At 41.0% G+C, this 26,087-nt stretch overlaps 1 protein-coding gene across 4 annotated transcripts in view; it reads left to right on the top strand.

Annotated features, from left to right (window-relative positions):
* dlgap3 (discs, large (Drosophila) homolog-associated protein 3) overlaps positions 1-26,087 on the top strand; it is a 153,560-nt gene that overhangs the window by 50,413 nt on the left and 77,060 nt on the right. For all 4 annotated transcript variants that reach the window (XM_051956238.1, XM_051956239.1, XM_051956240.1 and 1 more), the window contains one exon: positions 24,509-24,583. The gene's annotated coding sequence lies outside the window, so the exon portion shown is untranslated. The remainder of the gene's footprint in view (positions 1-24,508; positions 24,584-26,087) is intronic.

Here is a 26,087-nt window from a genome sequence, read left to right as displayed (position 1 = left end):
ACTGAGACTCAGTCTCTTCTCACCTGGTAACGCGACAGGACGGAGTAGGTGTGAGACAGACAGATGTCACAGTTGTGTCCATCACATGTACTTCGACCTCAGAGTTGTGAAGATGAACATCCAATCTGAACTAACATGTGAACTTTTAATGGTGGTCCAAGGAAATGCAAGCTAACAAAAAGTCACATCTTCCTTTGCTTCTCACAAAACATGTCCGGATATGAATACTGAGTTCAATAGAAGGTTTGTTGATTCACTTAAGTGCTTGAGATGCAAACTCCCATGAAATTGCATAACTAAAATGCTAACTTTGGGTTTGAAACAAACCCTAAGCTTCTTACTTGCGTTTGTTATCCTATCATATCTCCTGATAATGGAGGCCTTTTACCCTCCCTGCATGGCCACTGTGCAGGTCTCTCGGGGTGTGCTTATCTGTGGCCACCTGGACCCTCTTGTTGCTAGAGGGTGCCAGTGGTTGCTCTTGTAAAATGGACTTTGCAGCCTAAAACCACATACAGCCTCGTGTCCCACACCACATACACCTAAACTACACAGACTGATTGGACATTGGGGTGCACATGGAGGGTGTGGTTGCCCTGACCAATGATCCCTGGTCTAGCCAGTCCTCCATTCTGTGGGGCTACGTCCCAAATCATGTGGCATCATAAACTTTGAGTGATGATATACAAATTTTATATTAGATAAAGTTACATGTTACTTTAACAAATGCAATATCAAGAACATTCAATCCAAAACAAGGAAATAAAACCTGCTATGATTTGTGGTAGACATGGATGATATACTGGACAACGGCCAGCGTGAGTGGCTTCTTCATTTCTGTGAACCACTGAAGTGATACATAATATGTATGTATGTAAAATGCTGGACATGGAAAAAAAGGACACTGTTCATTGTTTTTCTTGCAGAAGGCTAAATATGGAATGAATGTATTACGCAGTTCTGAACATTTTGCCTCATTGTCCACTGTTTAGTTTTCTGAAGCAGTTCACGTACACACACACATGCACACACACGCACATGCACACACACACACACACACACACACACACACACACACACACACACACACACACACACACACACACACACACACACACACACACACAGCTTTTGTTCTGTGTTTACATTTTAAAAATTTAGAGCTGTTTTGCACTGGATGCTTTGTATTGTTGCCTTGATTCATCTGAAATTTTAATACACGGGCATACGGATTTGTGCTCCCTGGTCATGCGGTGGCTTTCAGCGTCATAATAAAAGCATGATTTAAACAGAATAATTCATTGGTTTGAAGCATTGTCAAAATATTGCCCATTTGTTGACAGAAACCTGTGATACTGTTCCTAGCCCAGCATGCAGTATTGTTTGACGAATTCATTATTGCCACTTTTCTGTGCAAGTGTGTGTGTCACCCTCACACTAACTACTTTAGCCTTTGATCTACGAATTGATGAATGCTCAAAACCAAAAATCTCTAGGAATCAAAGGAAGGAGACCTAACTGTATTAACCCAGGAAGAGCTCTGGATCCAGTCAGCTCCTCTGTGAGCCTCAATACCATGATCCATAGGGAGAGAGCTGGACGCTAGCGGTGCAGTGCTCGTCTTCTAATTGATTTGGCTAAGTAGCCATTTATTATAATTAGCTAATGAATAGACTGGTTGAAAGGGAGGAACACAGGGTCATTTGACTTCATCACGTTTAGAAAGAGTTTACTGGAGAGCGGTGAATCAAACACTGTGCCCCGTTGGATTTCTATTACAATAAATACAAAGTGAGTGTAGCTGAATAACAGATTTCTTTTTTTTAATAAAAGGTGAAAGATGCAAGAAAGAGAGTAAAACAGAGAATGGTTCCACACTGTTAAAGCTATCTTTATGTCCTGAAGGACTTTTCTAACTCCCAGGATATTCTTTCCTCCTATTTGTGACTTTTCTGTCGCAATCACATTCATTTAGATTTTTAAAGCCATCAGTATTTTTTGCACCACTGTAACAATATCAGAGCAGCTAAACCGTTGAATAAAATCATTTTTCCTTTGTTTACTTACACAAGAACAAACTCGAACAGAAATCATGTTTTCAAGCAACTTTCATGTCAACTTCATTATCTGCACAATCTGCCTGTGTCTGAAATAGAACACCTATTGTTAAGAAAACAATAGATAATTAAAAGTTATACATTTGTTGTGTCTATAAAATGCAGTGCATGAATGGAAAGCTCGACAGGCGTAAAAACACTAACTTTAGAGGTGTTGTGTCGTACCACACAGGGTCAAGAACTTGAAGAATATGCAGAGGCCCTACATCATTACACTGGTTTTCTTGGTCTGTCACTTGGGTCAATGCAACACAAACCTCTAGTGGACTAAAAGGTTATTGACCTGGAGACATAACAATAAGTTGTTACCCAGTGGAGACCACTTGAGGAAGGTTAGAAACCACAAAGGCCTCTGTTGCACCGACCTGTTAGTATGAACACGTAACCAGCTGTTCTCTTTAGGTTGACAGAAGGTATGTGACATAAAAAACCACCAGCCTCTTGTGTTGTCTTTTTACACTGACATCCAAACAAGAACTGCAGAGTTTGCCATCTTCTCAGAGGCCAGATGTTTAAGCTCACTACTACTTGCTTCTGTAAGCAGAAGGTTGACAAAACAAAGGTTTTGTAGGGTTGGAGATGGAAACATGCACCTATAATGTCTGAAACATATTCTGTGAAAAGACTTTACAGCTTCCTGTAAAAATCAGCACTGCTTCCAGCTCTAGCTATTTGTAAAATTAATAAATAACATTGAGCTTAAATATTTAAATTGCAGGAAATGCTGACAAAACCTAATTTGGCTATTATAAGCTTTGAATTTAGGGTCAAGCTACTTTGGACAAGCTAAACAAACCACAAATTACGATCACTGGAGCAAGATGGGAGGTAAACCGCAGGGCTTTATGAAAGGGAATGGACAGAAAGGCAAAGGTAGCAAAGAGAGAGCTGGAGAAACTATAAGCAAAAGCCGAATGTAGAGGCAGACTTAGCAGAGCAGATGGTTTCAGCGTTTTTGCCCGAGGCACTCCATACTCACAGAAATGACTACAAGGAAAGAGAGAGCAATGGAGAGAGATGATGCGTTGAAACACTAACTACACATCTGCCCTTCCTTTCCTCCAGTGCCTCGGAAGGGTAGAGAGTGCAGAGAGAATACTGGAGGAGTTTTGACAGGCATCACCGACACTGTGCCGCAGTGCTCACAGCCGTCACAGTTGACACATGGCATCCATCATCTCATGATATGTTTTACCAACAGTCTTTCTTTTTCATTTTGCTCAACCCCTTGGATGTTCTTGTCTTTTTCTGTCAAACAGATGTACTGCAGCTTTTTGACCCATGCGTATTTTTAGAATGGGGTTTAGCGTTCACGGGAGCATTTCAGAGAATGCGGCTTACCTGAAATCCTACAGTCGAGCTTCAGTTTGACCTGTTTGATAGCCAGTCTCCTCGGTGTCACTTCACCTAACAGTGAACCGTGGACACACAAACACACACACCTATACACTGCCTGGCTAAATGAATAGTGAATGATAGATGAGTGTGACTGTCGGTGGTGTTGCCATCTGTTCCAACAAGGGGCACAGAGAGTGGAGGGCTCGTGGTTCATTGAGCTTCAAGCTTTCAGTTCACCTACTGTATATGCTCCACTGACACCTGGAAGTATATGTGTGTGTGGAGTCTACTGTATAAGATGGGTATCGCTAGACCTATGCTGCTTGCATTAGAAATCATCATCATTTCAAGTATGGTAATATCTGACGGAAATAGTTCATAGTCGCAGCCAAATCTCTACCCATGAGTTGATCTAAAGTCAATTTACTCTTTTTCTTTTCTCATTGAAAATCCCTCAGCGTTGCACTGCTACACAGTCAATTTTCTCGGAATCTCTGTGCTGCCTAACCGGCTCTCCGTCTCTATTACATGCCCCGCCATTCTCTCTTTGCACCACGATAGCTGCTCTAAACACAATTGGCATCGATCCTTTCATTTTTAGATGTAGGCCTGTTTCTAGGAGTTCAGCTCAGGTGAGAGGAATTTTGTTTTAGGTTTTGGGCAGGTTTCTGCATGAGAGAGAGAGAAATTGGAGAATGAGATGGTTTTATTTTGCTCTGTGTTGTCCAGCACATCTAAATCCCCTCACAGAGATGACTCACACACAATATGACATGATGACAAAGCGTGAACGGCCAAATCATTACCAGCCAATGAACAACCCCACACACACACTCAACAGACAAAAGCAGCCTTGTAAAATCATATTCGGCATATAATAGTGCCATTTTGACCACTTTCTCTGCTGTTTTAGTGTTTGCATGGCTGATGATCTCTCCCTCTCTTCCTCATCTCCTCACCCCTCCTTCTCCTGATAACTGGAAGGTTATCGGAGGAGTGTCATACCCAAAAGCCAGAAGACAGCTTTGCCCTTTACAACAACGTATCGGTGCTAATTAAAGACTATGAGTATGTCACTGGACTTGAATGTGTGTCTGTGGCCATCCATGCACGACTGTAGGAACCTCTCTCATTCAAACACAGGAGTTTGTTCGTTTCACTCATCATTTCAATGGGACCTTTGAGATCTGATCCTGGGCATTATGAGGCCACACATGGCCTGAAAATGTCAGTTATTCATCTTGCAGAAGGATATTTTATCTGTTTGGGTTTTTTGACCGTGTTTTCTTTTCCCGTGACTCCACTTTGTCTTTGCACATGACTGATATGCTCATTTAGTTCAGTTCAGACTTTGTCTATTAGTTGTAGTGTCATTTGTTAGTTTTAAACATCCTTCCAAACAACTGGCAGAGTTGCACAGACTCATTTGTCTTTCAGGTTTTTCTAAATGAATAACTAACTGTTCACCGAGGCCTTCTCCTTCATTTTCTGCTGCAACCGCCTGCCAAGTTTTCCTTTGTCACATGGCTCATGCAGCTTACAATGATATCAGAGGCAGATTAACTCCTCAAAATACTTTGTTTTTGACACAGTGGGACTTCACTGGTGACTCCTTCATTAGGCTGTTTCCACGGCAGGAACTTGTGCGCCATTTTAGGGCAGTCTGAATATTTGTGTGTGCACATGAACCACCACTGCCCATAACCTCTTTCAGGGTTACTTTCAGGTGAGAAAAAAAGTACTTCACTTCAGGGATAGATACTTCTCAGTGACCTGGAAAAACTGCCGTACAGGTCTCCATCCTGATTAGTTCTGCTCTCTTGTTGTCCTGAATGAGTAGCAGGTTCTCTAACATCGTTACCCTTAACATAAAATTCAGCATACAGGCTAACATAACAAACCTCCATTGCTCTCTTGCGGATTATGTAGCTAGCTGGTGGAGGAGCATCTGTCAGCATGGTGGTGGCATCATGTACTGATCCTTGGTTTTGTTTTCAGACCACACTGAAAGCTCTCCTGACGTTTAAAATGCTTGGGAAAATGTAGCTCGTGTGGACGCTACCACACTACCTGATCAATGAGTTTTTTCAACAGAAAAGCTCTTTGATTCTGAAAACAGTAATGCTGCTTCTTGCCCAACATTGCGTTACAAGAGAAAAGGCTTTCAAAATGCTGACTAACCAGTGGCCTTGTCGACACGTCTACAGATATTTTTCTAGCTAGATATAAATTCCCCTTTTGTTTAAATAAGAAAAATTCTCTCCACATGACCACCGTTCTAGAAAGTTGTCTCAATACATAGCGCACAAACAGCTTCAACCAGTGTAATAAGCATTCTGAGCCTGTCTACATCAACAATGTGATGAAGAAAATACCAGAACTTTTGCTCCATATACTTACTGTCACGTGTCACTCCATTTCCAACAGTTGTTCACAATTCTTTTGTCTTTTATGTGCCGCTGTCAGCCAAATGCGCCTCTTACATTTTGTTGTCACACCTTTGCTATTGTTCACCAGACTTCTTGATTCAGTTACCCTTTCGTTCTGTTGTTTTACCCTCGGCCACTGATTAGCAATCATATGCAAATTAATCACTATTCCCTTTGGCAATTACCTACAGCCCTCTCTCTAACTACTATATCTGATCCAACCTCAGACATTCCTATAAAATTTGTACCCTGAAAGTGCTCTGGGTCGAGTTGGCTTTACAGAACCATACTCCGTGTCGGTAAATCCACCGTATTGCCGGAAATACCAGCAAAACACACCACTACAGCAAACGCATCCAGTAATGCAGAAAAACATTGTCATTTCATAATTTCTGAGAAACTATAGATGTTTTGGACCAAGTAATGTAGTGACTCTTTCGTATGCCTGTGAAGTGGTGCAGCAATGCCTTGAAAGTTGTAATTTTGTAATGGTTACTGCTAGAATAGAGAAAAGAAACTTGTATCTCTATGTTATTGTTGTTTTGTCAGGCACATGTTCATTACACAAAGCAACAATGGGAATGCGCAATTGGACTGCTGCAGCATGTCCACATGCATACACTCACTACACTGTTTAGGAGACCCAAAATGCCATTTACAGCCGATAAGAGGTGCAAATGTAGAGGAAAATGCTCATTACAAAATATCGATAACAGTCTGGACAAGGCCACAGTCTCAGGCCATGTTGGTTCAGCTAACGTCACCAAATTTAATGACACTGCATTTGTAAAAACACTACACAGTGGATGTGCCAATCATGAACATAACCCGTAACCCAAACTAATTAATGTAGCTAACGATGTGCTCCTTGGCTTTTAGGATGTATTGTCCAGTATTTGCTCTTGTGTTGTTCTTCTTTTCAAGCAAACACTTGCCTCTAAGCTCTTTAAATGCAGAGGATCATTCATTGCTTGTCATGGTTGCGAGCCTCTGGTTGGGTGTTTATTAGTATGCATCTCTTGCTCCCCATCATTTTTTGTTTGCTTTGGACTGTTTGGGGCAGAATGTAGTTCTTGTTTAGGACAGAATGTGCACATATATGTGTGAAGATGGACTTGCATATTAATCACTCAAAATCTGTATATTACTGGAGGCTACATATCCATTACTGAGTGTAATTCGAGGGTGCAGATGAAAGCATAAATATGCAGCACTTCAAAACTAAAAGAGAGCCCTTGCACAACAGACTCTTACGCACAACACATATACTGTAACACATTCCAAGTGTTTTAATGTACTTTTTGGTGCCTCCAATTTCACTTAAAGTGCCTGTCTATTTCAGTTTCACCTTTACAGAGTGACATAAGAGGTTTTCGAGTGTTAAGCCTCTAGATTGAAAACACAGAATCTCTTGTTGCTACAACATTGTATGATGTTGTGCTGCAGCCAGAGTCTTTGGTCTTTTCATTGTGCACCTACACAGTTTAAACTTCGGAAACTTTTTGCCGAGGAAGAGGTGTCAGAAAAGAACGCTCAGCAGTGAAAGATTCATCAATTTTGGGTGGATTTCTCTTCAAGAGAGGGTTTCATTGATCCCATTATGACAGGATTTGTGTCCAAGCTTATAAAGAAATACCTTCAAATGGCAGCCAAGGCACCTCAAGATGAGATCTGTCTCACTGGATACCAGTTCATAGTGTCTGACAGAATCCGTAGCTGCCAGCTAATACATCCTGGCTGAAGGATAACAATCCCCTTTGAAACAGTGTACTGCTGCACCCCGAGTGAGGACTTTGGATGGCATTTTAGGCTTTTCCCTCCCATTTGACTCTCTTGCATTGTCTCATATGCTTCCAGGTAAACAGACTGAAACTGTAGTGCAAGCTACCCAAATGTAAGGCAGATTCTCATTTCATCACACCTGCTCTTTGAGGCTGTGAAATTTTGTGTGAACCCGTCTCATCAGGCGCAGCCTTCTCTCAGCTTGAAGCTTGCATGGGTGAAATAAAGGAAATCGCTGATGCTAAGCTAGAAAAAAAGTGAGATAAAAAGGCAGCGGGCATGAGCAGAGGAGGAGTGTCACGATCTGGTGAGTCTGCACCAAGAATAAGAAACTTCAGGCATCAGCTTTCGTGATTATAGATTTAAGACGGAGTGTTAATTAGAGGAATGGTGCATACAATTTCTGGAGTTTATCTACAAATTTCATTCAGATGAGAGCAGGAAAGAGCCTGTTGCAGAGTTCACTGTCTGAATATATATATATATATATATATATATATATATATATATATATATATATATATATGCTTTGGCTGCCTCTTCCCACCATATGCATATTTGATGGACTGGATCTCTCAAGGGTAGGTTGGGGGTCAAGTTTACACACTCTCTACAGGGACCCACAAACACACTCTCTGCTGGCAATCTGCCCATAACCTCAGGGCACGAGAGGAGAGAAAATCAGTAAAAAGAAGCAGAACGAGAAGAGAAGGTTAACCCAAAGACTGAAAGACAGAAAAGTGAAGAAGTTTCATATTTAAATATACTCTGTGAAACTGTGTAAAATGCCACATGCTGGTTTTTTTAATCCTCTGCTAACCACTTGCTCTTTCCTCTAGCTGGCAATAATTTACTTCTCCTTCATTTAACCTCCAGCTTTTCAGCAAACTGATGAACATCAGAGGCACGCTGAGTTTAGGCAGTTTCTCTTTGTCATTCGGCCCATCTGCAGTGCTTCTCTCTTGTGCGCTTTAAAAAATCAAAAATAACTGATCTGATGCCTTTGTTGTCATGTAAAGGACAGCGGGGGAAATGAAACTACTCTGTTTGAGATACACTCCAGCTGTTAGTGCAGTGCATAGTAAATTATGATTTGTGGAGCTTGTGAAGCTCGGCTCCCATTCAATGAATTAATAAAACTACAAGAGGAGAAGAAGGTGCTATCTGAGCAGCAGGCTCAAGGCCTGAACTCATGAGCTCATACTTTATAATCAGTGTTAGTGTGCACGCATTCTGTTAATCTGCATGCATGTTTCTGTATGTATTTTTTGGGTGGATTGTATGCATGCAAGCTTGTGCATAAGGATATGTGTTTGTCTGACCATTTCCCAGGAATATTCTCATGCAATATGGATGTCACTTAGTGCTTAGACTAATGTGGGGTTCGGCAACAAGCAAAACCACAGTAATGTTATGCAAGGCTGCATCTTGTGTGAACTGGTTTTATAGCACACGATTTGAGGAATACACTGTCATTTTGGTAGCGAACTGTTCCGAAGAAGTTTTGCAAACGCATAAGAAATGCATGAATATAAAACAAGCAGCATCATGGGCAGATGCACACAGCGGGCATCGACGGAGATCAGGTCTGACAGCTCTCTTTGGCCAAAAATACATCTTGCATTTGTTTGTGTTTTTAGGGAGGGATAATTCATATCCCAAAGAGATTCTAACCCCCAACTAAAACAGAGACTCTCACAAGCAATGACACAGGCAGACACATATCCAACGGCATGACAGACCAATATGAGTGGCTGTGAAAATATTGGCCTTCATTATATTCATACAGTGTCGAGTATGAAAAATTGATTAGCTAAATGCCACATGCCATCATATTGGAAATCTAAAGCGTTTCAGCGTGTGATTGAAGCAGAAATGACTCCATGATGTGAGTGACACATGTGGAGAGGGGATGAGATATGGCTTGTGTGTCTTTGCGTGCGCCTTTGTGTGCGGACGTTTCCCGGTGTGTCGGCACTTTGTTCCCGTGGAGTTGCTGACAGTGTGTGGATGTTCTTGCTCTGTTTAATGAGCAGATCTCAGGATTAACACACGAAGATAATGAGAAACAGCATCGCAGGAAGACTCTGAGAGTGCCAAAACAGTTGTTCAAATTTTCAGCACCCTGCTAGCGCGGATGCACATCAGACTGGCTTGTGTTCCCATGACCTGCTTGTGGTCCAAAAAGGCAAGCTGAGCAGATCTAATAGTTACCAGCTGGCTTCACATGATGTTATGACATCAATTTAGGTTCCTTATCAACCGACTGATTGGCCACTAGTGGCTTAGCTTAGCCTCGAGACTGGAAGCAGGAAAGAACAGTTAGTGTGGCTCTGTCCTAAGATCAAAACTCTGAAAACCAAAACATCTCACACTGGCCATTTGTAGAATGTGCCCACAAAATGAATGTCTAACGGTTTTGCAATTTTAGCGGGAGATCCGTGCAGTAATTGGCAAAACAGCCTTCCTGGAGTCTTGTTGTCACTGCAAGAATTCAGTAGCAGGCATATTTATTCCCATCATTGAGCTGAAATCTTTTCAAGTGTCGGATGAACGTGTTGAGCGATTATCATCCAGGCCAATTATCGAAGCTGAGATTTAGTATTTTTCCTTTTATTGTTATCGTTATTTGTTCATGTTAAAATAAAAGATTTTCTAGAAATGCACAGCTTTTGCTCTTATTCTCTCAGTTCAGTTCTCCCAGTAATTACTCTGTGGTGTCAATGTCAACACTATCTGGTTTCATGTAACAAACAAATAACTCATCAATACTAAAGGATAAATGTTAAATTTTCCTTTAACTGAGTATATGTAAAATACAAGTAAAGACATTTTGAGAAAGTTCTGCTAGAATTTGTCTTACACTAAGTTTTTCCCTGACTAATTAGTATTGTCCCTTAAAACTCCATATCAGTCTGCCCCTAATCTAATATGTTGCACACAAAAATAAAGAAGATAAGCAGAAGCCAAACTCAATCAGATACAATGACATGCTTTCCCGATAGCCACGGCCAATCTGATTAAGAGTTTCCATCTCTCATATCACCTTTTCATTCCTGAAGCATCATGTAATGGCTGCAGTGAAGAACAGAAAATGGCAAACACTGATAATGGGTATGAAATTACGTCTATTTAATAAACACCTTCAGAGGAAGCAACAGCAAAACTTTCATGTTACTAAGTAACAAGCTATAGGAGCCGGTTCTAGCACCCAGCAGTGTCAGACAGGAAGTACGTCCTCAGTCAGCCTCAGCATAATAGCAGCAAATGATTATACAACAAATTCATCAATATGAAATCGTCCCCCTCAGATGTAGCGGTGAACGAGTCATGTCTCTTTCCCAAGTTTCCAGGTAACATGTAAGTAACAGCAACCCTTCCTGTCCACCACCCCGCTGACAGACTCGGAGCGATCCAACACCTCGACTTAATAGGATGAATCGTGCGGCAACTGTTTTTTTTTTTTTTATCAAACACCTTCATCTTTGTTTTTTTTTCACCACTCCTTACACAGCTTTCCCTCAGGTCTTAATGCATTGAGATGGATTCCTTTAGATCACAGCCACTTAACACGGCAGGGACTTCACAGAACAAATTCTACACTAATCCCTGTATTGCTTAAGGGCTACAAGCCAAGCAGTAAAGATGGCATAGCCCAATTCCACAGTCCGCAGATGAATCTCAGTAGGAGAGAAAATGAGTTATCTCTCGCTTTTTTCTTGTTTTAAAAAAAACAAACAAAACTTTTGCTGTTTTATTTCTGTTCTTTTTTTTCTGTGGCTCTGTGTGAAGTCTTGGTAACTTTCTGTTTTTCTCCTTTTGTATCTTCTAAACTTTAACAGTCTCATAAGCAAGCATATGTGGACACAAACATTAACAGGGCCACTTAGCTAAGACACACACACACACACACACACACACACACACACACACACACACACACACACACACACACGTTTGTACTTCTATCTTAGTGAGGACATCCATAGGCGTAATGCATTTCCTAGAGCCTTACCCTAACCTTAACCATCACAACTGATTGCCTAACCCTAATCCTTACCCTAACCCTAACCAAACCTCAATTCATACCTGTTCTCTAAAAACAAGTCTTCACCCTCAAACATGGCTGTTTCAAAGTGAGGACCGGCCAAAATGTCCTCACTTTGTAAAAATGTCCTCACTTTGACAGTTAAATGCAGAAAATGGTCCTCACCATGTAGCAAGTACAAGAACACACACACACACACACACACACACACACACGTTAGCATTTCTTCCCTTCATTATCAATTGGGTGGCGTTTTCTACAACTGTCCACTTATTGTAGTTTTGCTTGACTTTCCTACCCTGTCGTGTGTGTGTGTGTGTTCAGGCATGGGTCTAATGTGAGGGGCAGCAAGGCAGCAGAAAAATAAGGAATTCAGTAAAAAGAAAAAATCTGAAAATCGATGGATGAAGGGAAACGGTGGGAGGGAAACTAGCAGAAAGAGATGGCATGTGAATGTGTGCGTATAGGTGAACTATACAGTTTGCTCCGTCACATGGAGTACGATAATCACCTCCCTCTAATGATGTGGTCGCTCATCGCCGGGGGCAACCGCAGCCCACAGCGCTCTGATGTTGACAATCACCACACGCATACACACACACATACATAAAGACACACAACGGTGACAGCCAATTAATGAGAGGGATGGGATGGAAGAGGAGGGAGAGAAAGAGCATGAGAGGAAGATTCAAAATTACGACATTCGTCATTGTCAAAACTCTTAGCGCCACTTTGCTCCCGTCCGCTAATTAGTGTTTGACTGTCCTTGATTTTCTCTCTTCCTCTCACTCTCCGCTGGGTGTGCATGTAGGTCTTTTTGACATTTACAATGAAATCTTTGCCGACTTTTTCCTGCTAATTGGTATAGAATGAATATACAGATTGTCAAAATAAAACAGATGTTTGAATTCAGGTGTAGCTTAATATGCTTAAAAATAAGGGCAGTTTGTTGCATTTAGTTTGCATTTATATTTTACGCATGCATCAAGGAGCACATCTAAGGGAAAGTGAGTGACCTCCATTTGATATAGTCCCTGGATGTTTTTGTTTGCATGGCTTTGTGCTTGCAAAAAATAATGCCAATGCAGTTTATGTGGGTGCGTATGTATGTAGTAAATAGCAGCAGCAGTTACCTAGAGACTCACAAAGCAGCTGTGACAGAGCTGGCCTTTAGCAAAGCTCCATGTGATGGAGTGTTTTACATGTTCCCCTGATATGGCCAATCTTCAATCTGGAAAAGCAATGCGTTAACCCGATATGACTCTCGGTGTCCTCCTCTGTAAAGGTCACCAGATCACTCGCTTTTACAAAACATGCAGAACAGACAACTGTGAGCACGCACCAAATGGCTGTTCAGATCAAGACCAACTCCCCAAACAGAACAGATGCGCCAGCAATCACTTTTGATGCTTGTTGTACTATAATTAGACGCCCAAACCTATGTGCTTTATGCAAACAGGAATATGCAAATTGCAGCAGAGGCAGCCAGTCCGTGACGAATGTTACGCCCAGTGGTTCCGCCGGTGCACACTACGACAGGTAGATGATGATTTTTAAGATAAATAAACTCCTTTTTTGTTTGTTTGTCAACTTTTTTTTTCTCTCTGCCTGTTCTGTCTATTGCTCAACTGAATGAAAACGATTTTTCAAATATAAACAGTAAGGATAGTCTAACCCTCTGCCCGCGCTTCCTCTGTATCTGCATCATCCCTAATGCTTTTCATTGTAAAGGGGCTGTTTGATGATGTATCCTTTTCCTTGAACAACATGTGGTCAAGTACCGTGTGCTTCTTTGAACGGCTGAAAACTTAATTAGCACCTGTGCACACAAACACACATGCATACGTGCATGCACATTAAAGCTCATTCTCTTCCACAAATTAGACTGAAACACACACATGCACGTACACACACCTGAGTGGTGAAGCTAATTTGCCTGAGCGGACCCGAGTGAAAGGAATAATGAGGCTTTGATGACTTCACTTGAAGAGACTCGCTGCTCACTGACATCATCTCTGACCTCAGTGTGACCCTTATAGACTTTGCTCTGATTCATTCACGCCGTCCCCATTTCCGCCGTGGAAGTCGCCGCCCCTGATTGGCTGGAGATCATTTTGCCAGATGGAGTGAAAAGGTGGAAAACTAATGTCACCATTTCTCAATGATTGTGGAATGGTATATTGTAGAGAGAGGTAAGTAGAGGAAGCACTTTTTTTTTAGCTGCCATTTGGATGCATTGCGAGGAAAATCAACAGCTGATGCTTTTTGGGTGGAACAGAATCCAAAGCGCACTTGAAAATTGGCTTGTTCATTGAAAAGTGAGGGAGGAAAAACTCCAAATGAGCGGTGAGAGACAGCTGAAATGATCAAATGTGGTTCCGTGCACATGAAGATGTCCTTTTATCCGAGTGACACATATGGGGCTAACATCAGCATCCCACTTGTTCTCATGCAATAAGACACCATGAAACAAACTAAAAAAGACTAAATTTTCTGAAGAAAATCTAAGTATGCTCCCTTTTACTAGAAATCGTGCCGTAAAAGGATTGCAAACTGTTTCTATCTGAGCATTTCAATGAAATCTCCAGTTTTCGTTCAGGCACAGAAAGTGTCTTTTGAAGTGTAAGAGCCAAAATCGGATGCAATCATTTGAAGCACAATCACTGAAAGCATTTGAGGGTCTTTTTTCTTAACTGCAGATTGAAAGGTGATTGATGCAAGCAGGTTAACGGTCATCTGAAGAGTAATCAATAAAAGCAATTGAAATTGAAGCCACAGAGAAGATTTAAGTGCATTGTAAATAATTGAAGCATCAGCTGTTCTGCAAGAAGCACTTACTGTATATAAAGATGGACGAACCCCCTGAAACGTCACCTAGAGGTTTCCAGAAGAGCAGTTTTGAAGCTCAGTGTGGCGGATCCGGTTGCCGTCATCTTGGCAGTGCCTGACTCCTCCTAACTCCGGGCTAATCCAAAAATGAGCAAAGAGGTGAAGCTTGAATGGAGCTGAAGTGGGTTATTTAAACATCTCTGGGCCATGGGCTGTCTTCTGATGGCAGCCACCTGTGATTAAATTAATTACGCATTACTTTAAGCCTTAATGTACTTTAAAGGGGTGAGTCGTATCAAAAAATATCATCCTTACAGTTGTCAGGAACCAAAAAAATTAGCTACAGAAACCAGTTTTTCATCCTAGATTGTAAACATGCTTGTTTCTGCTGTATAGTTGGACCTTTTTCCATGGGTGTCTATGAGGATTCACACAATTTTGGAGCAGCCTCAAGTGGATATTTGAGGAACTACAGTTTTTGGCACTTCTATGTTAGCTTCATTTTTCAGCCATGGAGGTTGCTAGTTTGTGTGGGGAGTCGGTAATTGAAATATGACTTCTACTTTTTGAACTGTCAGTGGAAAATTTCGTCAGTGGACGTGTAGAAGCTGGAACCATTTGAGGTTTCCGTTAAAGTTAAAGGAAAGATTGAAAGTAGCTGAAGAACAGGAACAGTCTCTCGATGGTAAACTGCATTTGACCTTGAGTGGAAGCCGATGACGAGGTCTAGGATGACGCTGTGAACCTGAGCTGTAATCTCTGTGTCAGATTACCAATAGCCTGCCACTAATGGACATCCTATTCATTGCTCTGAGACTGTCTCTCTTAAATGACCTCTCTGCATGCATCCCAACACACAACTGCAACTAAATACATTTACACACCCACAATGGGGCCAAACGGCATGCATCATTCATTTCTGTAATCAGTGTGCCGTCAGTATATTTGTCTAATGATCCATAACACATTAGCAAGCTTGAAATTGGGTTTCGGGTGAAGGGACACGGATAAAAAATTGCATTTAAGGAATCACGCATGTGCGTGCACAGTTTGAATGTGTTCTAGCAGCCACACATAGACCAAATCTTTTGACTGAGAAGAATGAGAACGATACTGATTGTTTGGATGCTCCCGGGCATCATTTCTGCTGTAATGTTCACCAGCAGCATTGGAATGAATTAATCATAACTTAAGTCATTCTCCAAATTTAAATGTCGTCGCCTTGTTTTGCTCCTTTGCAACTCATCACCCCATCCTAGTCTCCTAGCAGAGCTGAACAGTTTTTATAGCAGTAAATGAAAAGGCCAAGAGTTGGTGAGGAATGTAGAAGGATGCAAGGAGAGGTGCAAGATGTACAAGTGGAGGGTAGCGAGAGGGTAAGAGGAGTGAGTAGGAGAGGGTGAAAGATTGATTGAGAGAGAGCGAAGGGAGAAGAAACGCTCACTTACTGTATCCAGCTGCTGCCAAGGAATCACCTAATGAGAACCAAGGGATCTTTAAGAGTCGGGGGAGAGGGAGCAGGCAGTAGAAATGCTAAGAAAAATGGTGAGCTGTCAGGTGAGTACTGGAGGGAGAGCTGGACTCTAAGTGTTTTGCCCTAACCAGTGTGTGTGTGTGTGTAAGTGCACCCATAAAGACACATCACCGTGAACCAAAGCACAGCTGCATTAATGCGCCCACATATGTGTTCCTACACGCTCATGCGTTTATATTTACACAGATGTAAGAATGAAACAAGGCTCAGCGAAGCATTAAAAAGTACTTTTGTCCCCTCTTTTTTTCTGCTTCGACTTTTATTTTCCCAGAAATGTCTCATTCCGTCTTCTCATGTCCTCATCCGACTTTTTACCTTCCTTTCAGCCGCTCTGTGCCCCTCTTTCTTCTGTTCGGCTCGACGGCTCTGATTTATGCATGCAGTTCTGTGCCAGCTTAAAAGCACCATATCACTACCACCTCACTCTAATGTGAAGTGTTTCTCCAGGCATGCCTTGAGCTGGTACATTCATTTGATTTGTGTACAGTCAGAATATAGTCTAAAACCCATTAAGATAGGAGCAGCATCCAGGTGTGTGTGTGCCAAATGTAAAAGGTCGTTGTCCAGCTGTTTGGAGGAAAAGATTTGGCCAGATGACAGTTCCGATTTTGAAACGGGCCATTAGCAGGCCAGCTGCGTGAAGCCGACTGAAGCTGAAGTACTATATTGATTAACTGCCCAAAGTTGTATGTAGAGCAAACTGAACTGCCCTTAACGGTAAACAAGGGTTCTATGTCACAATCTTGAAGAAATCTTCTTCCTGATACTATTAGCAGTTTGTAGTAGGTCAAGATGTCCCCATACACAGACAACAGAGGTGTCTGTTCGCGCTGGTGGTACCACAAATGGACGGAGGGAAGTCTATTCACACGTTCTAGAGAAATGGGTGCTGCTAGCTTAGTCACCTACACTTTAAAAAAACACTGTAAAAAATAATGTAAATATTCCACCACCAGGGTGCTAAAAAAACAGGAAAATAATGGAGAAAAAAACATCTAATAAAAAAATGCTGTATTTTTCCAGAACTAAAATCACATATTTGTGCATTTTTACTGTTTAAAGAAGGATATTTACATGTAAAAAAAAACAATAAAATAATCTGCAAAATAAAACACATCATTTCTAACATTTGTGTAATGAGAAATTAAACAGATAATGATAAACTGCATTTTGACCAATGCTTAGAGCTATTATGCACCGATTAAAATCGATTATTTGAAAATTTTGTTGAACTTACCTACTTAAACAAGACATCTCTCATTTAACAAACAAACAAATCTCTGTTGAATTATAGTACAGATACTTCTTTGTCTGATACCTGCCACTAATTGCTTATTTTAGAAACACATTTACAGTATTAAACTTGAATTTAACAGTTTCATGTATTAAATCAAAGCAAATACATGGTCAAAACGTGGTGAAATTATGATAAATTTCTAAATATGTGCGCCTTACTTAATGTTGAAATAATTTCAATTTTCTGCAAAACTTTATTTTTCTGGTTGCAGTGGTCACAATTACAGGTTTAATCTCATTTTCCATTATTCACATAAAAAAATCATATTTTTGTAAATTTCAAAATAAAAACAACATCTGAAGAATACAAAAGAAATATTCTGTTAAACTACAGATTTTTTAACATTTAGTTTTATTTACAGGTAAGACATTAAAAAGTTATCCTGTGAACCTCAATACATAACTACTATACTATATTATGCAGGAGTGAAATATGCCTTCTTTTGTAACTTGGAGACAATGGAGATCCCATCTGGAGACCACAAAACTGTCATTGGTCAACTTCAGCCAGAAACAAGTTATGACTGCTGAAAGTGAAAACAAGCTGAAAATGGTTCCGAAAGCACACATCTAGCAAGGCCATGACGACTACAAACTTCACCATGGGACTCTATTAAAGACTGAAACAATATAAATAGAACAAATCCATAGGATGATATACTATACATTCCATCCTTGTTGTGTCACCACGTTAATAAAAAGTGCAAACAGAGTTACTGGGACTAATAAAACTGATCATGTATGACACACCTATCTTTAAAGAAAACGTGCAGAGTGGATATGTTCCAGCAAAGGAGGCTTGAATTGGCATTAAAATGAATAGATTCTTGCTTTTTAAATGCTGGTGTGACCGAGATCTTAGACTGAAAGTTTGATTTTAGAAAAGGAAAGCATCAGAAATCCCTTTGTTTTCAACTTGGCAACCTTTCACCAGATTCAACAATTCTTCATTTCTTCATATAACCTTTCCACTAAAGCATCTTTCTTTTATTGGCTTTCGTCATCCATCCTCTACATCTACATCTGCATCTGCACCAGGGAAAAGTCAGCGTTCCTCCTTTCTTTGCTCTCCTCTCTCCTGATCTTGTTTCATACAGTCTCTAAAGCTCCGTCATCTTCCATGCAGATTAATCATAATTGTAACATATACATGATCCTAGCGATATTATTAGCTTGATCCTGAAGTATTTATGTGTCGTAGGCACTATACCAACCCCTACTTAAAATATATACACTGCTGGGATTCAGGGGTTATCAAACAACATCATGGTGCATTGGAATGAAAAAATCAGAGCAGTATGGACCGAATGCATGTAACTGCTATTCAACTCTCCTCCTCTGTTAAGCTGACGGAAATCCCCTATAGGGTGTTTGCAGAGCTGAAGTCAGTGTTCTGTTAATAGGATCTAATTGGAAATGGCTGGTGTTAAGGAAGTTGCCTGGGTTGTTTGAACCTAATCCTGTGGAAATCCCTAAGAAGTTATTAAAAATCTATGTGCTATGTCCTAAATGTAGGACACTGGTTCACGAATGGAACTAAGCTTTCAGCCTCTTCGGGTTTAGCGGTTGCCCCAAAGTTTAGAGTACAGTAATAGAATGCTTTTGACATCGGCTCTTTGGTTGGGGATAAAATGGCTCTTGAATATTTAGTTAGGGTATATTCCCCATTCATCACAGCATCAGCCCAATGCCACATTTTCATACTTACAGCTGCTTTCAAAGAACTGCTGTGCTTTTAAATTATGTTCGCATTTCAGCTGTTGGAAGTGATGAGACATTTCTATTGTTGATGGTTAGACACAAGTCTGGTCATCTCTCAGGGTAATAATCTTTCTGAAGTACTGTCAGATGAAAGGAGCTCTTTAATTTCCATTAGCCTGGAACGCATGCAAACCAAAAATTGAAAGAAAAATTCAAGAACCTGTGGAAATGAATATCTTGTCATAACAATACTGACTCTTCTGCAACATAATAAATGTCTCCATGGATCATTAACTGGAAAGGATACTGTTTTTTTTTCTTATGTTTGAGACACGAGCCTCAGTCTTTTAGCATGACATCATGTCAGTGAGTGCTGTTAGAAGCACAACTGAGAGTCCAGCTCTTGATGCGTTTAGGGCTAGTTCCTTTCCAAAACATAAAGTGTATGTCACGAACAAAAGGTTGGCTGGGTTGTATGGGTTTACCTTCAGACAGCATATAGCAGCTACATCTGACAGAAATGCCCACAAGCAGCCAGACTGCATTAAGTCAAGGTCAATGTTCTATGTTACAGTCTTTTGTGTACTTGAAGAAGTAAGTCTCCAATCTTAAAGGTCAAAGATATCAAGGTACCTGAAAGTTGGGTCTCTCAAGCTCTTTGAAATCTTTGTTATCCCCAAAGTGTCAAAAACTGCGCTTTTGTCAAAGTCATTAGTGTCTGACAGATACCAAGAAAGTTTCCTTTGGCGTCAGTGCCACCAGTGTCAGTATTCAAAGCCAGTGGACATAAAGGAGTTTTTTTCTGTCCAAATTGAGCAGGTCAATGGACTGATGGTTACAAGACTTTTGCCCAGTTTCTTTTCATTTTGTGACTTAAACTTAATTTGTACCTGCTGTTTATTGTTGTTCTCTCTAGATGTTATGTAAAGTTTAACCACCACTTTGTTTAGTAAAAGAGTAACAAGTTTAGTAAAAGATAATGGTTTGAGTTCAACTACACCTTTCCAAAACATTATCACATTCTACAAAGCAAACTTATTTCTTGAAGACATGAAGTCAATTTGTGATGTTCAGGTAAATGCATATGTAGGTCTGTTGTACCACCCTATAAACAGACAACTGTGATTCCAAGGGGTTGTGACAAAGCGCCTCTATGAGTTGGGAGTAAGACCTGGCTCTACTGTTGCAGTTGTTCAGCCCCAAATCAAAAGTGGATGCAACCACCTTATTGCACCTGGACAACCGGGTTAACTGATGAGCCCTGCCCACTATCTATCAGACAAAAAACAAACCATTAATATGATTTATAAAGAGCCTTCTGCTCAATCTAACAGTGTATATTTAAGTCCCCTTTTACCTGAAACATTAGAAAGTCCACCCACACTAATGGACCCAACTTTAGCCTAATTATCTAGCAGGTTACTGATAAAATCTGCCAGTAACAGCTGTTATTTCAGTCCCCAAATCGATGGTCTCTGGCTACAAATGAGAGAACTGTTTTCGTCTTCTTCTATTAAAAATTTAAAAGTAGCAGTTTATAAAAAAAACTGAAAACATTTTGCATAGTAATATACCACCATTATCATTGGAAATCACATTTATTCACTCAGGAGTCCATCAAAATACAGGATATTGCTAAGTTTTAAACAACAAAAAAATAGATTATTTGACAAGCATTTTTATGCCCTTCACTTGCATAAAAGCTGGTTTAATAAGCCTTTTAAAGTTAACCAACGTTGATGGAGATTGCTGCGCAGCCACTGCTGTTTCTGTGCTGCCTCGCTGTTTCCTGATTGCTGTGGTCAGGGCTAAACCTGTACTCTCTTGACCTGGTATGAACTGGCCTTGCTGCTCAGTCCTGCAGGGAATCCTTGGTGCATGTCTGACCCTAATTAATGCCCCTACTGCAGTCTCTTGTTAGACGAAGGCAGAGAGAGGAAATGAAAGAGAGAGAGAGAGAGAAAGAGAGAGAGAGCAGGTAGAAAGGGAACTATCAAATATTGATTGTATTTGCATAAATAGCTGCAGTTGTTTAAAGCCCCTGCATGACCCTACTTGCTAACTTTGCATATCTGGGCATGCATCTGGAGAAAAAAATATAGGGAGGCTGGATGAGGGAGAAAAGAGGCGAGTAGAGTCAAGAGAATGTATAGATGTCCCGCAATGCGACATTGCGTAGGCATCCTAGTCTAACCATCCCAAAGGCTACATCACTACTTTGTAATTTGCACCAATTACTACCCCATTAGTGAGTCCACTGTAGTAGGGTGGCTGACGATAATGATGCTTTTCTCTTGAGTTGATCATCAATATAATAGGTTGGATAAAACACCTGAGGAGGTGAAGAAGTCACCCTAGTTGTAATCTCTCTGTTGGTGGAGACACATAATAAATTTGGCCTTTGAAACTGAGGGGCAACAGAGTGTAGTGCATGAAGAAAAGAGGAGAAAATAATTGCTTTTCTACTCTCCACCTGCCTCCTCTTAGCTGCTGCCCTCTGGTTATCCCTGGTGACCGATGATTAGGGACTGTATATGATGTTGTAAGTTGTTGTGCAAGTGCCAGTACAGGGAGTGTGTCTGAGTGTGTAAAAAAAGTGTAAGTCTTCATGTATGTGAGTGGAGAATATGCGTTTGAAAGTGTCTATGAGGACATTAAGGATTTACTGTTAACTAAGCTGTAGCCCTCTCTGCATTTTTAGAGGTTATGCAGAGGAGAGCTTTGACTCCCACAGTTGCTGCCAAAGAACAGAGTGTTCAGTTACATTTGCAAAGGTGAATTGCAAAAGTCACAGAAGTGCTAAACAAGATTTCTAGGAATTTATTGGCAAACAACTTAGTAAATGATGAGAATCAAACCAGTCTTGTGTAATCTGCAATGCAGTGTGCTAAAGAACTACTAGAAACAAAAGCAATTAGTCAAAATAGTGATTCTTATATTTGTAGCATGGAGTTTAAATCTTTTGAGTACAATTAAAAATATAGCTTAGAATATGACACCAGTTATATTTCAGATTTTGAGAGGAAAGAATAAATTGTATGCAAAAATACATTTTTGAGTGTTTTTACTCTCACTGTTTTGGAATAGAGCTGCACACAAAAGGTGTAAGAAACAATGCAGTTCTTGGACTACAACACACATGCATTTACCTTAATGTGCAATAAAAATCCAAGTTTTCTATCATACGCATCTTAAGTAGTCAGAGTAGCATTCAATCACTTTTCCTGAATTAGAAACACATATACTAGTCAGAAGAGTAATTCAATAGAAATACATAGTCTCTGTCACTACCAGATGCTACTGTCACAAAAATACTGCAATATATATGTACCATCGTGTTACTAGGATCATGTCGGCCTGAAAACATTAGTCATCAGTTTAAATGATTCACTCATGTCCCTTGCTGCACCCAATTTTAATTTAATGTTTTTGTGCTTGTGGTACTTGTATCCATTACATGCCAGTATGATAAATAACTGTAAACTACGGCAGTCTGTACATCACTGAGTATTAGATATTATGTCAAAAGACAATTTCCAGCCTAGTATTGACTTCAAAGCAAGTAAATGAATTTGCATTGACTATGTCTGGCAGTATTTTCTTATTACTGTGAGAGAGCCGACTTGAAGTTGCTCGTTTGCACTCCCCAGTGTATTCATGAATTAGGCAGTGTGTTTTCAGCAGTAGCTGGAAACTGGTGGGCAGAAGAAGCGGGGAGCATTTTTTGTGAATACGCACACCCGATCCCATACTGTGGGACTTCACCTGCTGTGTGTGTGTGTGTGTGTGTGTGTGTGTGTGTGTGTGTGTGTGTGTGTGTGTGTGTGTGTATGTGTGTGTGTGTGTGTGTGTGTGTGTGTGTGTGTGTGTGTGTGTGTGTGTGTGTATGTGTGTATGTGTATCTACAATACATGCGTGCACCATATATGTACCAGCAACATGCATGCAACAGCATTTCTCCACGTGTGTGTAGGTGTTTGTGTGTGAGTTTGACTTCATATTTTGCCTATGAGAGAGCTAGCAGAGCTGATCAGTGTCCATGCTGAGGGCTTTGTCACAGCTGACCTATATTAGATGAAAGCAGCTGGATCAGTGGCCTGCAGGGACAGCAAAAGAGTTGTGTTCTAATTATCTCTGCAGCTAGCTAGCGACACATCACACCCGCGCGCACACACACGCGAGTACACACATACGTACACACTTTCCGTCAAATCAATGGGAGCTCGTGAGAGCATCTGCCACGCTCTGCTAGATGAGAGACAGCGGCAGATCCTCTGTGTAGGATTGGCAAAAATACATTGCCTCATGTCATACAATTGCATATTAAAACCCTTTTGTGATGACGACGGCCTTCAAGTCTCTAAGATGCTGTTGCATAGTGCATGGCAAAAAAAAAAACCAGGTGAACACAGCTGAAATTTAATCAGGCCCTTGTTGCATTTGGGAATTTTAGGAGCACTTCAGTCATTTTGGAGATGATTCCTCATATTGACTGTAAATGCACTTCTATATCATCCACTGTTGCTGTGGAGCCCCATACTAGCACATGGGGTGTGCATTAGCTGTAATGAGGTACAGAACAAGAGAAGGCAAAGCTTCAGTGCTAATGCTAACGGCTAACAGTAATCACTGCGCTAATGCTAATGGAAGGGTAATAAAGCATGTGAAACCCTGTGGCATCCTCAAATGCGACTGCAGTTAGCTCACTAGCATTTAGCATTCAGCTCTCACAGACACATCAAGGATGAATGCACAACGCTGTGTTCCTGTTTTTGTCCTATTATCACCATGGGAATGAACACAGGTACACATGTTCTCACATCAGGAGACACGCTCACAGTGTTACTTTATGTAAGCCTCGCTGTGTGTGTGTGTTTTTCCTTTTCTGAAGTTCAAGTGATTTCACACATTCTGCTACCTTTAGGAGGTAATTGGATGCAGCACACGCTCAATTAAGTTGTTAGCCTTTTCCCCTCCTCTTTTTGTCTGTGTTTTTGCTTCTGTCTTTCCATCCGTCCCTCACAAGCATTTATTTCCATGTCTAATTTCACTCTCTCTGCTGTTCCCTTGCTCTCCTCCCATCATGTCCTCCTGTCATTCCCCCATTTGTGGCTTCAGGGCCCAGCGCTCTGTACTGAGGAGCTGAGGTGTTAGCCAGGCAGTCAGGGGAGCTCTCTGTTTTGGGACCAACAGGCACAGCCACACATTTTCCACCACATTGCAGGCATCGCCAGGGACCCATTTACAGGTCGGAGCTTATGGAGAGGGGTGCTTTTCCCAAAACAGAGGGAGTCACGCACTGTAGAAAAATGATAGAGAAAGAGAGCTAAATGCTTCCTGCCAGGTATTATAGGTTTTGCATAAATCCGCACATGTGGGCTTTTTGTAGTTTGAGCCCCCCTGATGTGTTTTCTTTGTCTCTCTCTTTCTGCAGAGTGATTGGCACCGAGTTCTTTTGCTGCCCTTTCCTACCTAAAGACATGGAGCACCATTTCCTGATGAGACTGTGGTAAGTAGAATACATGCACACAGACACAAATGTAAATCTTGCAGTTACTTGTCACCTGTACGGACATGTAAATCCCACTTCTGTCTTGTGCATCCTTGAAATCCATCCCCTGGAGGAGTGCATAAGTGGAACCTCTCAAGGATTAACCCACATCAGTGAAACAGCTCTAAGAAAGTGGAAATCAGAAGCATGCCACTCACTCTGCTTTGCGGCCTCTGGTGCCGTGTGTTTGATCTCGCATTTCAGGAAATATTGACTGAGTTACTTCTCTGTAGATGTTTCGCTGTAGAAGTTGTTGTCCACAGCCATAGTTGAACACCGCAGATAACGGTTTGAGTTGTACCTACCATACGTGGGTCATGGACGCTGCTTTTCAGAGGGATTATCGATGTGACAAAAGGGTGCCCTTATATTTTGGAAAATGAGTGATGGAGAGGGTGAAACAGAAAGAGAAGAGAGATGTCAGACGTGCGCTGCCTGGCACAGTAGTAAAGTAAAAAATAGCAGGCAGGCCTGAACGATTGTGCTGGCCCGAGGTTGTACGACTATTCTTAGCCTCAGTCTCCTCCTTTTCCTCCTTCTCTCCCCTCCCTTCTTTCTCTTGAGTCTTGTGTTACCGCTGTGACGTCAGTCCTCTACAGTCCATCTGGTGTCTGGAAGCACTCTGGATATCCACTCTCTCTATATAATTGGCTAAAACCACTTAACTGTCTTCCATCCGTCTGCTTCCCAACCATTTGTCATTTTATTTATTTATCCTCCCTATTCACCTATTTGTCCATCACCACCTTAGCTGATACAGTCACACACTCCTGTTTTTTTGACCAGAGTTGGATTTATCAGGCGATACAGAGCTTCGAAGCTTCCACTTAATTATAGCCACAGAGAGGGCCACTTAGAGACTAAATGGCCTGTGTGTGCATGCTTTTTCTGTGATGGGATGGAGAAACAGGATGGGTTGTGATGTTCTATGCAAGTAAAATCACAGATGCATCAGAGTGTTGCTGAATGAACCGGAAACCCTTTTGTACTTATCATGGCGAAGGCTTTGCACAGTTGCCACAGTGATATGTCAGGCTTGTCATTGTTGTAAGGGTGAAAACACTGTATATCCACTGCTGACAGCTACTCGATGTGTTGAAATAGCACCTGAGATGTGCTGATATAAGAAAATGATTAAGATGTATTCCTCTGAACCCATCAGTACAGCATAGATATTATTGCTGTGACTACTTGCTTTTTGTAGACTATAGTTTGTGAGATATGAAAAGATACATTTAAGGGGAAATGGGGTTATTAAAAACTAATGAAGGACATTTATAGCGTTGCTCTTGGTTGTTCGTATGAAAAGCAATGAAAATATTTCTGTACAAAAGAAAAGCATGAGCAGACAGAGATGTACAGTAGTTTCAGAATCATTTAGAATCACTGCTTCAAATTGATTCGAAAGTCAGATTTTCAGTTTTGGAAGGTTCCACAAATCTTAAAAACTGATGTTGAAAAG

Source organism: Acanthochromis polyacanthus, chromosome 11, assembly GCF_021347895.1.
Source record: "Acanthochromis polyacanthus isolate Apoly-LR-REF ecotype Palm Island chromosome 11, KAUST_Apoly_ChrSc, whole genome shotgun sequence".
In the NCBI taxonomy this organism is placed as follows: domain Eukaryota; kingdom Metazoa; phylum Chordata; class Actinopteri; family Pomacentridae; genus Acanthochromis; species Acanthochromis polyacanthus.
This window is presented reverse-complemented; position numbering and strand designations above follow the sequence as displayed.